Genomic DNA, 17574 nt, shown 5'->3' with positions numbered 1-17574 from the left:
CGTCTTATTGTAGTTTGTGTTGTAAAATGTCGTTGCGATACTCATTTGTAAAATTATAGCAGTCTTTTTTTGATATATTAATAATTTTATTAAAGAAGAAAAAATATGAAGTCTTTTTTTAGATAAAAGTAAATTACTGGGCGTTTGATAGCCTAATATGAGCATTCCCTTTTAAGAGTAGTATATTTTCATAATGTTGGCAAAATGCTTCCAAAATACCTTTATTTATGTGCAGTAGGTACGTGTTAAAATATGCTAGGGCTGTCACAAGAACTATTGTAATATGTAAAATATTGACGCACAGCCATTTACAGCACATGTGGTACATAAATCAAAAAGTACTTATTTGATAATATTACCAGGTAAGTGGCAAAGGATTTCCGTTGTCACCACTTTTGAAAATGGGAACAACTTTTGCCATCTTCCACTTAATTGGAAATGCCCCGATACTTGCAAGAGATGATGCACAGTTAATTAAATAAACTGGTGGTATATCGCCCGTTCCTGCTCTTTTATACAGATCTGCAATCACGTTACCTAATTAGTAAAATTACATCAATAACTAATAAAAATCAATGGAGAAATACCCAAATTTGATTATTAAACACTCCACTACATCTAGTATGAAATTAGCAGAAAGGCCATTGTATCGCACAACAATGACGTTACTACTTCGAATACAAAATTATGTACATACTAAGAAATAAATTGTATTCAATTAAAAGATTTTTAATAACAATTTTTGAATACTTCTCGTACAAAAGTGTTAAATTCATATTTGTAATACGTACCTTTATATTTTCCCAGATATTCGGATGCGTGGAATTACTTGAGGGCGGGCAACACCGACAGCATACCGCCATGATGGTTATGGCTATGCTCGGATTTTACTTCGAAATCTCCCGCCACGACAGAGATAAGTATATTCGTGTACATGTCCGACATATAAGACCAGGTAAGATGCAGAAATATGGTTTTTCTATTCCTCTACTTGTCTCTGTCATTTAAATATAGATACGAGCACTACTGTAATTACATACTTTATTGAGTCTTTGAAAAAGTCTATACTCTATGGCCTAACAAGCATTGTTAACGTACTTTAATGCCGCTAAAAAAGCACAGTTTTTTTGATGCCACAGATAACACTTGCCTTAAAGCCTCGCCTAGTGTCGGAATACTGGGTCTCGAAATCTCGAGCGATCGCCAATGGTGGTCATCTGGTGAGCAAAGCCAAAATGGCTTCGAAGATGCTGGGCGTCATAAATAGAGCACGACGATACTTCATGCCGGCCCACATTCTAGCGCTCTACAAGGTGCAGGTCCGGCCATACATGGAGTGTTGCTCTCATCTCCGGTCTGGCGCACCACAGTACAGCTCGATCCATTTGACGGCGTGCAACGCAGAGCAGCTCGAATTGTCGGGGACCCAGTGCTCTGCGAATGGCTGGATCACTTGGCGTTGCGTAGAGACGTCGCTTCATTGTGTGTCTTCTACCGCATTTATCACGGGGAGTTTTCCGAAGAGCTGTTTCACCTCATTCCTGCCGCCAAATTCCACCTTCGCACGACACGTCACAAATTAGGATATCATCCCTACCATCTGGATGTGTGGCGGTCCTCCACAGTGCGGTTTTCAAGGAGCTTTCTTCCACGTACTAGAAAGCTGTGGAATGAGCTTCCTTGTGCGGTGATACGACATGGGTACCTTCAAAAAAAGCGCCTAAAGCCTTAAAGGTTGTGTGCAAGAAAATGTTAGCGTCGGTGATCACTTAATACCAGATGCAGGTCATCTGGTATTATAGTATAAGCTCCTTTGCCACAAAAAAAAGGACAACTAAATCTAGGTTAGGTATGATAGGTTCAAAGAAATATGAGGTAATACGTACTACATACTATATTAAGTGCATAATATTTCCGTATTTAAATCAATAGACTAAACATTTTAATATCAACTTAAGAAAAAAACTTTTTTAATATAATTTGCATGATGCTGGCAGGTATATTCTGTAATTTTCACATTTGCCGCGTTGGCTGTATGGGTGTGTGTACCTTTGCCTTTTTATTGGAGTAAAAATAAAATCACTCACCGTAGTTAAGTTTAGTATATACTCAACAAAACATGTGATTTTTGTTACATTTAAAATTACCTGAGTAGTCGTAGAAAAATAGATGACGACCGATTCTCAGACCTACCAAATATATTGTACATAAAATTTAGCGTACTACAATATTATATTCGATTGCCATCTTGCAACTCTATTGCGTATCTGTGGATGGAATAGAATAATATTAAAATCGTGTTAAATAAGTGTTTTTCGTAGACGGGTGCAAATTCGAAGTTGTGTATTTTTTAATGCTGAATCATAATAAAATAAAAAAATATTAAGGAATGACTCACCCTTATCATGTATACGATAATTTATATATGTAGAAATTAAATTTGTCAGATAAACTTCATCACTTCGAGAAGCTTCGTTCTGATGCAACCTTCCCACTTGCTTACGACTACGAGAGCGCTACGCATCCCGCCTGGCAGTTTTGGCGCAAAATCGGCAAACGAGGCATATCCAGTGTTGCCACCTTCAGGGATAAGGTATTACTATATTTGTCACTGACCTCTACTATATACCACTGGACTGGCGGCTGTCAAAGTGCTTATGTGCCTGTTTATTATTCGCCATTTTGGCGCTGTTGGCCATGTAGCGAGAGTCTGCGGTACTAAAACTAGTGATGACAACCTCAGCAAACATCGATAGATGGTGGCAAACTATTTACAAAATAAAATTGTGTACTTTATAACGTTGATTCTTGAAGTATTAAATTTTACTACTTTTAAATTTATTCAAACATTTATTTTTATTTTGTGAGAATTTTTCCCTTCATATGGGCCTCCAAGCAAATTTTTATATATCCTTCAAAGCACGCGACGCCACTGTCAAACAAAAACACTATTTCAACAATGCACAGTATATACACATTGAACTTTCCACCAAATCCATTCAATTTCACTTATAAGATATACACAGCACTAATGTTGCACAATACGTCAGCTGTATAGCATTTCGGTGAAGCGAACTCGCGAGATTTTACCCATCCAAAGAGTGTCTAGCTGTAAATATATATAATATTTTTTTTAATTATATATTAAAAGTTAAACATGAGTATGTCTGTGATGCGAACTCATAAGATTTTCTCCTGCTAAAAATTACTCAACGCAGTTAAATAAGTATTTACATCAAAATATCAGTCAGGCGTACCGTTACCTAGAATCTTTATATCGATCTTTTTGTTTCAGGATCCAGACGGCAGTATTATGAAATCGCTGGGCCAACATGAGAATCTCCTGTCAAAACTAGATTTGATAAAAATCAACAGTGTCTATGATACAAAGTGTTTCAATGCTAATCATTGAACTGATGTAACAATAAACTTTTAGCACTACGATTTGTTTCTTTTATTTATTTCCATGATGAGTTAAATTATTTATTTAATAATAATAATTACTACAGACGCCTAATAAAACCCTTTGAATAACTATATTAGAAATTCAGATTTTATAGCAGCAATTTTTTTAAATATTGTGTTATTAACCTGACCAATGAGGACTCAATACCACACTTCACTTCCGCCCGCGCCCGTATCGACGCACGCACACATACACATGATTTTCACGCCCGCTAAGTAACATTGGGGAGTAGCGGTGGGCCGTCGACGTATTTAGTGTCAACGAAACTAGATCGTTCATTTTCCTTCATCGACTAGTCAATGGACTAGTTCAAATCGTGGATTGTTCACCTTCGACGGTACTGTAGACGCTAGACAAGACTCAACTTATTCATGGATAGCTGCTTGAATGATATGAGAGAAATTGTATGTGGGATCGATATGGAAGGATTGTATGTTAAGTGCTTCGCGTACGCCGATGGTCAAGTAATTTTTGCATCATCGGCGGAGTTAAAACAAACGCTGGACTGCTTTAACAAGAGCTGAAAATTTTACTGACTTAATATTGCGATTGAAGATGAATGCGTTGAACAAGTTAAAAACAATTGTATATTTGCGTAGCATGTTAACAAGAGACAAGATGTGAAGGAGATATTGAAAGGAGATTTATTTTAGACTAGCTGACCCGACAGACGATATTCTAACAAGAGAAGAAAATATGATGTAAGTATTTTTTTAATTTGACGACCCATATAGCCGAATGGTTTTGGGACCATGACAACTAAGCTAGAGTTCCCGGGTTCAAATCCCGGTAGGTGCAATCATTTATATGATGAATATGGATGTTTGTTACCGAGTGATGGATGTTTATATGTATTTATGTATGTTTAAGTAAGTATATTGTCTTGTACAAATAGTACAGGCTATATGCCTAGTTTGGAGCAAGATAGTTTGTGTAAAAGTGTGAAAAAACAATTAGTTAAACATACAAAAAAAACGTATTTCTGAGTGATCATACCCTTCAACTACCGTTTCATGTTTGCAATGCAAGGTGGTGCGGGGGGAGGGTCGTACCGCATCAAACATGTTAAAGAGTAAAAATATCTAACTTATTTATAATGATAAAGATTAATATAGTATTTGTGTAAACAGCTTTTAAATTACCACAATATTATTGCCAATTTTTTAAATTAAAATGTATATAGTTTGTATATCCTTAGGAGACAGAAACGTGCCATCACGGACTTTTCTGCAGACATTTAACAATTTATGTAGGTACTTACTGAATTGGTAGGTAGATAGCTGCAATAAACAAAAAAATGCAAATAGTTTACAAATACACATTTGCTTACGATTTTTGGTCATTCCGACTTATAAACTTTCCCGCGTTGCATTTGCGAGGCTGCTTGACAGCGATGTAGTCAACATTTTGCATAATATTCTTGGGTTATTCTCAGGTATGATTTTACGGCAAGTTTATTTGTAAGGCTGTGAATCTAAATATCACTAAAACTTTGGCACTTTAAGAAGTAGCCTTTCCTTTCTCATTTGAAAAAAAATACACAATTTTTTACACAAAGCATTCTGAAATTAAATATGAATAAGTATACTATGGAACAAGGTAAGTAACTCAAAAGTAAAACATAAATTATCATTAAACCTATCTTAGTTTTTGAGTTTATCGCGAACAGACAGACGCGGCGGGCGACTTTGTTTTATAATATGTTGGGATATATAGCTAGGGGAATTCTACAAACGAATTAATTTCAACAAATCCGAAAACATAACTTGATAATATTCCAAATAACAATATTGTGCTAAACATATATTATATTCCAAAAGAAAACCTTTTTTATATTACTCATAAATAAAAAACTCAATATCATAGTAAGTATATTATAAAACATTAATTTAAGTTTCTAATTAAAAAAAATAACAAGTCTCCACGGATTCTTAATTCCTTACATACTCTTTTGTCCGCTTATATCGCTCTTACTGAGTATCGAGTAGATAAGAATATCTTGATTGTAACGGCGGCACTGGAGAACTGATTTGTCCATAGATATAATCATGCATACAGCTGAAACAGTTTTTTTGAAGTGATAACTTCTTATGGGAGGGTAAACCGTTTCGTAACGTAACGCGTTACGGCGCCAGCCTGTTTGGCTTCCCTTTCCCTCACGCATACGGCAGCGGTAGGCAGGCTCCTCATCTCTCACTCTAACCAATTGTTACTTATATAGGATTTAATAATGAAACTAATAATGTACATACACAAATTCTAATGTTGGTACATAATCAATAATTCTAAAATATATGTAACATAACATAGGATATATATGCCTAATTTGGGGCAAGATAATTTGTGTAAAAAGTGTGTCAATATTATTATTATATGTTACCATTTCCTTACGTTTTTTTTTATGACAGTAAGGGACAAGACGAGCAGGACGTTCATGTGATGAGAATTGATACGCCCAGCCCATTACAATGAGCGGCACTACAATTGCGCTTGTCACCTTTCACCATTTGCCCAGAAATTTCACTAGCTACGGCGCCCTTCAGACCGAAACACATTAATGTTTACACATAACTGCTTCACGACAGAAATAGACGCCGTTGAGGTACCCATAATCTAGGTAAGTATACTCAGTAACCCACTGGTAAGTTATAATAATATAAATACATAAAATTTAAGTATTAGCCTAAGCTTTTCTTAAGTTAAACAATTTCAATATTAAATAGTTCAACTTAGATTACTTTAAGTAATCACCTCTGTCGGACATCTCGAGATGCACACTTTTGTGTAAATTTGATATGATGGTTTGAGTAATGGCACAGTAGACATATGTATCAGTTTGGAAACAAAGGCTTGTTGATAAAATACTGACCTACATGTTTTTTTTTTAAATAAGTGACGAGACGAGCAAGACGTTCAGCTGATGGTAATTGATACGCCCTGCCCATAACAATGCAGAGCCTCTCCAGATTCTTGAAAAACTCCAAATTCTGAATGGCATTACAACTGCGCTCGTCACCTTGAGACATATGGTGTTAAGTCTCATTTGCCCAGTGATTTCACTAGCTACGGCGCCCTTCAGACCGAAACACAGTAATGCTTACGCATTACTGCTTCACGGCAGAAATAGGCGCCGTTGCGGTGCCCATAATCTTGCCGGCATCCTGTGCAAAGGAGCCTCCCACTGTTAAGATGTGCGTACACTCCATTGAAGCAATAGGGTTGTCAGGTTTTTTTTCTAACCGACTTTAAAAAAGGAGTTTTGGAACGAAGTTCCTTATGGGGCTTAAAAAACGAAAACTGGAATTTTGATGGAGCCGAGTTCAAATAGCCGTATACCACGCCGCAATACGCTGGCGTTTTAAAAAGATCTCGGAAACAAATAACAACGTGACACTCGACTCGCCTTGACCGCGAAAACCGCTTATGGGCCTCGTCGATGCGCATGTTTGTGTGAGTGTGTCATTAAGAACGATTGTATATAGTTTCCGTACTGGTACATATGTCTACTGTGGTAATGGTCACATTTGCAGTTGTTATAGTCCACAGATTTATGGTTCATTTTCTCCTAGTCACGTGGAGTGTAGTTTTTAGTGTTTTTTGTATTAAGTTGTTTCTTCGAGCGCGAATTCAATGAGATTTCTTAATGATATCATTTCTTTTAAAGTCAATTCAAACTTACGTTAAAGCGGCTTATATTAAGACGTTAAGCGAACAGTTTAAGATTAAATTTTGTAAGGACTCACTAAGTTACTGACGTTATAATACTATAACGATGATAATGGCTAGAAAATAATACTATCTAAGGTGTCTACTTAATATTGAATACTCGTTAATAAACCACGGTAAATATATTGACTTACCAGGCCTTAGAACGTTTAGAGGAATATTCATTTCAGTTTTATGTTCCTGTTTCCAGTGAAAAAACATCTTCTTTATTATTGCCATTACCAAAGCAATCATAAAAATACTTATTCCAAATAAAATTGTATATAACGCCATTTAATTAAAAAATATTAGTTTAGGTACCTACTACGTAAACATCACTTCACTAATGTGATAACGAATTATTTTTTAATAACGTCACTTTTCAAGCTAAATGTCGTATGACCCATTACCAAATATAATATTATTGTAATCTGTGCCTCTACCAAAGAGAATTTAAACTGGCCTGTACCACCGTAGTACAAATACATTATCTATGACTTGTTGCATATAAACCGTGCCCACAAATTTATTGAAAAAAAAAAAATTACCGCCAAAAGTCTGAAACCAATAGTGTTACCGTTGTACCTTGTGTTTATTAAAAATAATACAATCAAATAATTATTATGTTATTTTAAAATAACAATTAAATTTACAGTTACATTTAATTGAAAACAAAGTGTGTTTATGTTATTTTAATTAATTTAATGTTGCTCTAAATAATCATACTTAAGTTAATTTTGTTAATCCACGAAATTTAAATGTATTTAATTTTGTTATTTTTTTAAAAGGAATGAACCTTATTTAGACATTATAAACTATTTACGTATTATAAATATTATGTAAATATTTTTAGAAAAGTTGAACCTCTGGAATGGATGATTTTTACGGTGAGTAAACGTAATTAAAATAACTTTACGACCGATTCATCGAATTGCAATACAAATGAAGATTACTATTTATTATAATAAGAATTAACAGCAAGTAAGGTATATGAATGTATTAGAACTATATTTTTAATTAAGATTTCGACAAATATTAACAATAATTCATATCCGGAGCAGATATATTCCGATTTCCGAATATTATTGTTTATTGAGACGTATTGTTTATAGAGTACTTAATATTCTTGAATTTTGGTAACTGACATCAAAGACATTGTACAAATATTTTGGTGACAATATTTATATCTCTAAATTTTAAAGTACCAATTTCTTGTTTTAAGTGTATATATTTACTTACTTCACGACATTATTTACACCCTTTTTATTAGCTTATGTATGTTTGTTTGTAACTGAATAATTTGGGCGCGATTTTGGCCCACTTTGAACGGCTAGATTTCGTTCAAACTTCGTGGATTTATCGAGGACCGATGACAATACATTAATTTGATAAAATTATTCAATTTTTCAATTTGCAAAATAAGATTTTTATAAATTTCATTTATCGTCTATGAGGCAGGAATTGATGTTAATTTTAAATTTCCAATTTTAATTATTAATTAATTTATAAATTTCAAATTAATTTTCAATTTTTTTAGTTCGGTTTTCTATAAAAAGCGTGTTTTTTTTGTTATTTGACATTCTTGACAGTACTAGATGATTCAAGCAGCAATGTGTTGAACGAGATTTAATAGATCCAGCTTTCTTTGACAATAAGGGATGAGACGAGCAGGAAGTTTAGGTGATAGTAATTGATAAGCCCTGCCTAATACAATGCAGTGCCGCTCAGGATTCCGGAAAAACCTTAAATAGCGCACTGCAATAATTTCGCTCATCACCTTGAGACTTAATATGTTAAGTCTCATTTGGCCAGTAATTTCACTAGCTACGGCACCATCCGATCCGAAACACAAAAATGCCTATACATTACTGCTAATCTTGTGCAAAGAAACATATCATTGGTTTAGTTTAGTCACCTTTAGGCCGCGTTTCCACCTGCAAGCAAACTCACGGAAGTCTTGCATGACTTCTTGCAATTGTGTTTACATGTTCTACTAATTCTTGCAATTTATTTCTGCTATAAATGTCTTTCGAGAAGCTCGCCGATCATACTATCGCAACTTATCGCGGAGGTGCTTACACACGAGAGCTTAGAGTGTCGTGATAGGAACTGTCAAGACGTGTACGTACAGCAGCTACATTAATAATTTTGTTTTTGAATAAGAAAAAAAATATCAATTTAGGTTCGAGAATGGATTTCTACGAGATGAGAAGCTGTTGTTCACCATAATTTCACGTGAGTCTTGATGCTGCGATTTTTCGGACTTCATTCTCAGTTGTAGAGAATTCTTTTACGATGGAATTAAGCATAGATATTTTTAATTCGGTTTTTATAATCCGCATGCCGCTAATCCTACAAAGAAGGAATGCACTCATAATATTCTATTAACTTTATAGTTTCCTCACGAGACCATTCACGACTTTGCCGATGACTTATTATGTTCAATTTAAACAAAAACACAAGCCGTGCGGGCGATACATGCTGCGAGATATACGAAACTAGACCGATAAGCAGCGAGATCTGTCGCGAGTCGATGCAGACATGTTTAGACATGTTTTCGCAACTACTCGCATGAAGCGCTTGGCCAACTGTCGCGACAGCACTTGCAATGGGGTTTACACTTGCAAGCTGCTGTCAGACAGACAGTCGGACATTTATCGCGGAACTTATCTTGCAGGTGGAAACGCGGCCTTAGTCGCCTGTTACGATATCTGATCATTTATCAACAAGTGGTCGTATTTCTTAAGAAAAATCGCCAATAGTTGATAAATTTTTCAGTTCAGCAAATGCTTCAAAAGTATCGACTTGCCGTTGCCATCGCAGTTCTAAGAAGTAAACCAGAAAGTATAACTGTCGAAGAATATATAAACAAATTGAATACCATGAAAGTTGATGATATTGATATAGATGATGAAGATTTTGTTATGAGCGATGATTTGCAAGACATTGCTGATGTAGAACTTAATAATAGCCCAAATATTTTGAAGGATTTTGAGCATGGAATGGAAGATGGTCTAGTTTGTGCAGAAACCAAAGAAAATGTGAATTCCTGTGCTACAGATGCTCCAAGTTTCTCCCAGGTGTGTATCAAAACGATAACGTTCGTGTTTTTAAGATATTAAAATACTCAAGCTTTACACAGGTAAAGAATATAAATTACTTCAAACTTACAAGAGTTTTAAGTACGTTAGACGCATCAATCCACATACACTGTGAATAAATATAGGTGTAAAAAATGAGTATTATATCAAAAATATGAAGATATATATATCATCATCATCAGACGGAAGACGTCCACTGCTGGACAAAGGCCTCCCCCAAAGATTTCCACGACGATCGGTCCTGCGCTGCCCTCATCCAACGTATTCCAGCGATCTTGACCAGATCCTCGGTCGATCTTGTGGGGGGATGATTCTGAAGATATATATACCTTCCTATAAATATATAAGACAACTTTAAATTTAACAACATGAAAGAGAGTCTTTAAGGCCTCACCCCATCAGACAAATCTTGCTATATTAGACACACAAAAATATATTGCTTTAACTAAAAGTTTCTAATTTTTGGGGATTGTCAAATATTTCGGGTTACAGTATCCTAATCATGTTTTAAACTGTTATAATTATTATTAAAGTCTGAATATTATCTTCAAACCATATAAAACTATCTTCCAGGAAAGTAATACGCAGTTATTTAGCTAATATTCATTACAGGTCGACAAAAGCAGCACCTCCCTAACCCAAGAAACTTACTGCGAAGGCACACAAAACGACGAACATATAACTCTCCATAGGAATATGGAAATGAGCACTTTGAATGAAACAGATTTTAGTCAAGCAAATGGACAGAATGATGATCTTATAGCAAAAGTTGCAGATAATTTGGATAAAGATTCAAATAAAATACAGAATACTACAGATTACATAACTGATTTACAAGTGTACGATTCCCAAGAGACTGAAATATATAGCTTACACGGTTTTTCACAAAATTGTACCCATATAAGTCAAAGCCAAGACGACTTAGTTATTGTTACTAATAAAATGTTAAACGATTCCGAAAAAAACCAAAAATTCACAATTATTAAAGCCAATGCATTGAAAAATATTAATAATGCATATAATAATCGAAAAGAAAACACCGCTGCAAATAATGATAAAGATATAGATATTGTTAGTCAAAATAAATTCAAAACAAAGGATTCTGATATGGAAATTCAAAATAGTAACAATGTGGTGATTCAACCAAATCAAATTAAAATATGTCAAAATAAATATATTGCAGTCAACGACATAGTTGAAGAAAATACTAGTAATCCAGAAAAAGTTACGAAAAACAGTCAAAAAGATGTTCCAAATAATAAAAGTACCATACATGAAAATATCTCTAACATTATTGATTTAGATAAAAAACTAAATACACCAGACATAACTTTTCCTAAAAATGATGTCATTGACCTCACGCAAGAAAGTATTACAAATAATCCTATGTATTACGAATTAATGAAATCTAAAATTATTTTTAATGGAAATAATGTCGTTTGTAATGAAAACCAATTCACTTACCTCAGTCAAGACATACTATCCAATAAAACTCCCGATTTAGCACTTACAAATGTCAACTTAAGCCAAGATATTGCTTCCAGTTCCATTGAGAATGATTTTGACGTATTAAGTGACGAAGCATTTCCCAAACAAATTTGTAATCGAGACTTAATAGAACTTAACAATTCTTTTGCATTGAATGAAGATCTTGACAGTCTTGGAATAAACCTTAATTTAGTATGCGATACTCCAAGTGCACTTAAAATAACTGATAAATTAAATGAAGATTTTGATAAACTTGATACGCGTCAATATGTAGATTCTACTGAACATCGACAAACAAAACAATTTGAATTTAATGCACAGAATGAAAAAGGAATCCATGAAAGAAAAGAATCAGGCCGAGAAAATTTAACAGACTATGAATCATTAGGAAATACAAACGAATTTGATAGTGATGGTGAAGTATTTAATGATCTGTCGGATTCTCAAGCTCAAATAATTTCGTACAAAGTGATAGAGGAATTAAATAAAGTTAAGGGATATTTGAAGAGAAGAAGCAGACAAGAGAGTAATAGTGATTCAGGATACAAAAGTACACATTCCAGGGGATCTCTTTCCGGTTAATACATTTATTATTACTACACACAGCAGAACATTGAACGGCATAATTATTTTAAGCCTTAGATTAAGGATTGGTCTCCGCTGCGGTCCAACTAGATACCGCACTACCTTAGAACAATAGCTTTTTTATTACAGCAACTATTAGATGCTTGTGTGCATCTTGACACTCGATGGCATCTTTCAAATTTTGTACGCTTCGTGTTATTTCATAAAAACCAAATTCAATAATAGGTTCGACCATAGGGAAAGGTAAAGACTCAAACCACGGCAATGCCACGAGCAAAGCCATTCAAGCGAGTTTGACAAACCTTATTTAAATTTAACCTTGAGATATATAAGATGTTAAGTCTCATTTGCCCAGTAATTTCACTAGCTACGGCGCCCTTCAGAACGAAACACAGTAATGTTTACACACGACTGCTTCACGGCAGAAATAGACGCCGTGGTAGTACCGATAATCTAGCCGGCATCCTTTGGAAAGGAGCCTTCCAGTGGTACATACCTACTTATCAATGAAATATATGTCACTATCTTACTTCCATTGATTATTATGTCCTTTGATTAAATTTGTATGTGTAAGTTTGGCAACGTCGCACATTACTGCTTCACGGGCAGAAATAGGCGCCGGTACCTAGGCCTGTGGTACCTATAATCCTATGCTTAGAAGCCACCAATGGTATGGTTTGTATAGAAGAATGACCGACTAGCACAACCATAAGTGATTATTCTCCTGACAAGAATAAAAAATAATAATGTATTTTATTTACAGTTTCCCAATCGAGTTGGCTCGACCAATCGGCATTTTGTTTATTCCAATTTCTTTCTCAATGTCCTTTGGTTGTCTCCACGTCTAAAATTAACTATGAAATTTCTAAGGTAAGCGTTTTTGGTCTGCCAAAAGTAGACCACCCACAAATATTTACACAGACGCGCCAATTTTCATTGCCATAGGAGAATGTGTAAATAAACTGCCAAGCCCAACATAGATAACCAACAAAAATTCTGAACTGCAATAGGTAAAGTCATTAACGGCCGTTTCTAATATACTATCTACAGAGACAGAGAAGCTATCCCAATATACCCGATAAGTCGTTTTTATCGTCTTATATTGGGACGCGTGAATTTAAATTTCCATACAAACTTCTATCGCTGGTAAGCTTTACGTCGTCCCATTGACAGACAGCGTGCACGGATAAGGTGAGTTACCGTCGATAAGTTTATTGGGACAGAAAAGTCAACGATAGTACGATTTTTATCTCAAGTAAGAGATAGACGGTATATTGGGACGTTAGTCAGGTCACTATAGATATTTCTTTTAAATTACATATTATGTTCGGAAAAAGTAGAGCTCGCGAGAAGAACGTACAAGAAACTCAACGGCCACTCTTTTCAATCAATAGAGTATAACAATGGCTGTAATATACATATCAAATATTTCAAAACTGTATACCTAAATATAAATTATCGTATATTGAACGCATCAACCTTAAGAGCTTGAACTAATTGTTTGTGTAAGGATGCTTCATGAACATTATGGTCGTGATTACTGTCATAATTAGTAATCGCATCCAAAAAATACAATGATTTATTATCTATAATAGGTATTAAATATAACTTTCGTTTTTTTTGTTAGTGATATACCCAAGCACTTTTGTCCTACGGGTAAAATAAATATATTTGAATCTTGTAAATTTTAAGGAACTAACTTCACCCTGTTACTTTTGTGCTACAGTGATGCGCGCGCATCTTAAAATTTCACCCTCATATTTTTTCATAATGCGCCTAAAGAAGAATAACTTCAAAAACAAAATTATAAAGTATGAATTTTTACTCCAGGTATTGGGTCAGTTAATTGACAAATTACACGAAGAAGAATATTACCCCAAATTTCTCGAGGAAATGTTAGAATTCCTGAACAAACTTCTCACAGATATCCACGAAGGAAATTTCACAGCTGACAACATGGTAAAATATTCTCTATTTAACTTTCAGACTTCATACAACTGGTCTCTCATTCATGGGGAAATATATAAAAATACTAGCTCACCCAGCAAACGTTGTGTTGCCGATATTAAAATCGCGATACAAAAGTAACTGTTGATCGTAGATGGGTGAAAATTTTAAGTTGTATGTATTTTTTAATGTTGACTCATAATCAAACAAATTTAAAAACAAATGTCAAAAAAATTAAAAAAAAATCGTGTGGAGACCACCCTTAGCATTTAGGGGGATGAAAAATAGATGTTGTCCGATTCTCAGACCTAGAGACAATATGCACTCAAAATTTCATGAGAATCGGTGAAGCCGTTTCGGAGGAGTTCAATGTTTAACACCATGACACGAGAATTTTATATATTAGATATAATAAACTCCCACATCATGTAACTGAACATACCGTATATATATATATATGTATGTGAAGAAAACCATTAACCTACAATAAATATCCAGACTCCCAATTGCCTATTAAAAGGTCGTCAAAAAATGTCCGAGCGGCGTTGTATATACGTATACATTAACTTATGCAGATAACATTAAAACATTCATTCAAATTAACACCTAATGGCGTAGAAGTAATATTGAAAGTCTATTGTATACGCTCATCAGAAGTACGCGAACACGAGGCAAGAACAGTTTGTTTTAACAATTGAAATGTAATTACTTAGCAGAATGATTAAAACGTCAAGTTAGTTAGAGAATTTTGTTAATTTAAAGGGGCACTTACCTGAAATACTACACTACATCATTTTAAAGTTTGGATATGAATTTAATTGGACAGTTTTTCACTGCTCACTTTCTCATTGCGTGGCGTTGTATTCAAAGTGCGGTCGAAACACAACTGAACGAATGCTCTACCTAATAGACGCGTACGCAGAGTTTTCCTTGAGACAATTTTTGAGCCTGATTGTGAGTCTAGTCGTCTATTGTACGTCAATGAAAAAGCGTATTGTAAAGTTCAGGAATATATTATATAGCCGATAAAAAATTGTGGAATGTAAAAGGAGAATAAAACTTGCCGAGTTTCTTGTCGATTCTTCTCATAACAAGACCTCCTGGTAGTCTTTTGAACCGATTATTTAAAAATTGACCTTCAAAAGTGTACAAATTGTACTATACGCGTGTAATTATTACTGTATTTTACGAAAATTTATTGAAGTAGGCGTAACTTTGCGGAAATCCATAATTATCCAAGTGTTTTGAGTTTTCTTTAGTGTCACCATTGTTACGTAGGAGTACCTCTTCCAGGGGTAATACGTCACAACAGCCGACCAATGACAGCGCGTCATTTCATGGGACGAGGGTATAAAAGATCAGTTTCCGGCTCATTTAATGCGGTCTCGTGCCAGGGTTTGGCGAGTCAACATCTCTTGAGGATGTCTCGTATAGAGGCTAAACAAGTATCGAATTGTTGAAGGAAAAATATTGGCGGAATTAACACTAAAGAAAACTCAACACTTGGACTGTATTTTACATTAGGTTTTTGCGTAAACGTTACATATTTATCATTATTTTATTTAACCCGTCATTTCGTGAACCTTCAAGAACCATTGTCTCGAGGGTGACTGCGGTTGACTGGAGTCGAGATGGTATTTGTCATAGTTGTCATTATTAAGCTTAGCGCCATTTATTTCCTCGGAGGTGATATTTGCTGTAGACAGATGGTTTCTGGCAAAATTTACTGACAGTATCCTCTACTTTTTTGGTACGTGTAGTTTTGGGTTTTAATTTGGTGATTATTGGATCCCAGGTGCTAGATAATTTTAGCTCGTCTTTTCTATTGAAATTAAGATACTTTTTTAATTTCAATGGCTTCACGTAGGCACGTACGTGAAGCCAATGGTAGTACGCGTTCTTGGAAGAATTCTCTTTGGCCAAAATTTTTGGTTGGTAGAAACAGATGTAGTGGTTTGGACGGTCTGATATGGTCACATACCGCTGACTTAGAGAGACGTCTGTTTTCAATATCCACCACACTTTTAATCCTTTCAAAAGAATTTTATTTAAATGTGCAACACTCGCGTTAATAAACGAGTATACTAAATTAAATTATGTTTTTTCAGCACCTAAAAATCGATGAAGAAATCGATAGATATATTCTCTTAAGCAGATCGCATCATATAGTAAAATTCGCAATTGAGAAGGTAACTCAAATCCTAGAGGAATTCCACGAGAGTATATCGACGATTCCAGAACTTTCTAACACAAAGAAACTAGAAAACCTGTGTTACATATTTCATTTGTTAGAAATTTTGCTGAAACGATACAGCTCGATAAAGATAAGTCAAACCCAAACGCAGGAGGTGGTGTTGAAACGGAGTACGCTGACGGAGATATGGCGAAAGAAATGGAACTTAACGAAAAGCGAAGAGTTTCAGAGGAGTGAGGAGAAAAAAGATGTTCTGATGAAATGTAGTGAAGTTTTGAATAAGATAATTGTAGACGGGATGCAGGCTTACAGCTTGGTCGCGTTTGCCGCGTTACAGTGTTACAATATTCTACAAACTTGATTTAATAAATTATTTTTTAATACCACTGTTGTTCTTTTCAAGTGAAAACTTTTTTTTTATGGAAAAGGAGGACAAACGAGCGTATGGCTCACCTGGTGTTAAGTGATCACCGCCGCCCACATTCGAGTGTTGCCGGCCTTTAAGGAAGGTGTACGCGCTTGTTTTGAAGGTAGCCATATCGTATCGTACCGGAAACACAAGGAAGTTCATTCCACAGCTTTGTAGTACGTGGAAGGAAGCTCCTTGAAAACCGTACTGTGGAGGACCGCCACACATTCAGATGGTGGAGATGATATCCTAATTTGTGGCGTGTCGTGTGAAGGTGGAATTCGACAGCAGGAATCAGGTGAAGCAGCTCTTCGGAACACACCCCGTGATAAATGTGGTTGAGGACACACAATGAAGCGATGTGTCTAGACAGCGCCAAGTGATCCAGCCGTCCACAGAGCACTGAGTCATCGACAATTCCAGCTGCTCTGCGTTGCACGCGGTCAAATGGATCGAGTTGATACTGGGGTGCGCCAGATCAGAGATGACAGCAATACTCCATGTGTGGCCGGACCTGCGCTTTGTACAGCGCTAGAATGTGGGCCGGCTTGAAGTATTGCCGTGCTCTATTAATGACACCCAGTTTCTTCGAAGCCAATTTGGCTTTGCTCTCCACATGGCCGTGGAACTTCTTTTGGCGCCCCGAATTCACTTTTTCGTAGGTAGGTTAGGCTGATAC

Source organism: Leptidea sinapis, chromosome 2, assembly GCF_905404315.1.
Source record: "Leptidea sinapis chromosome 2, ilLepSina1.1, whole genome shotgun sequence".
In the NCBI taxonomy this organism is placed as follows: Eukaryota; Metazoa; Arthropoda; class Insecta; order Lepidoptera; family Pieridae; genus Leptidea; species Leptidea sinapis.
This window is presented reverse-complemented; position numbering follows the sequence as displayed.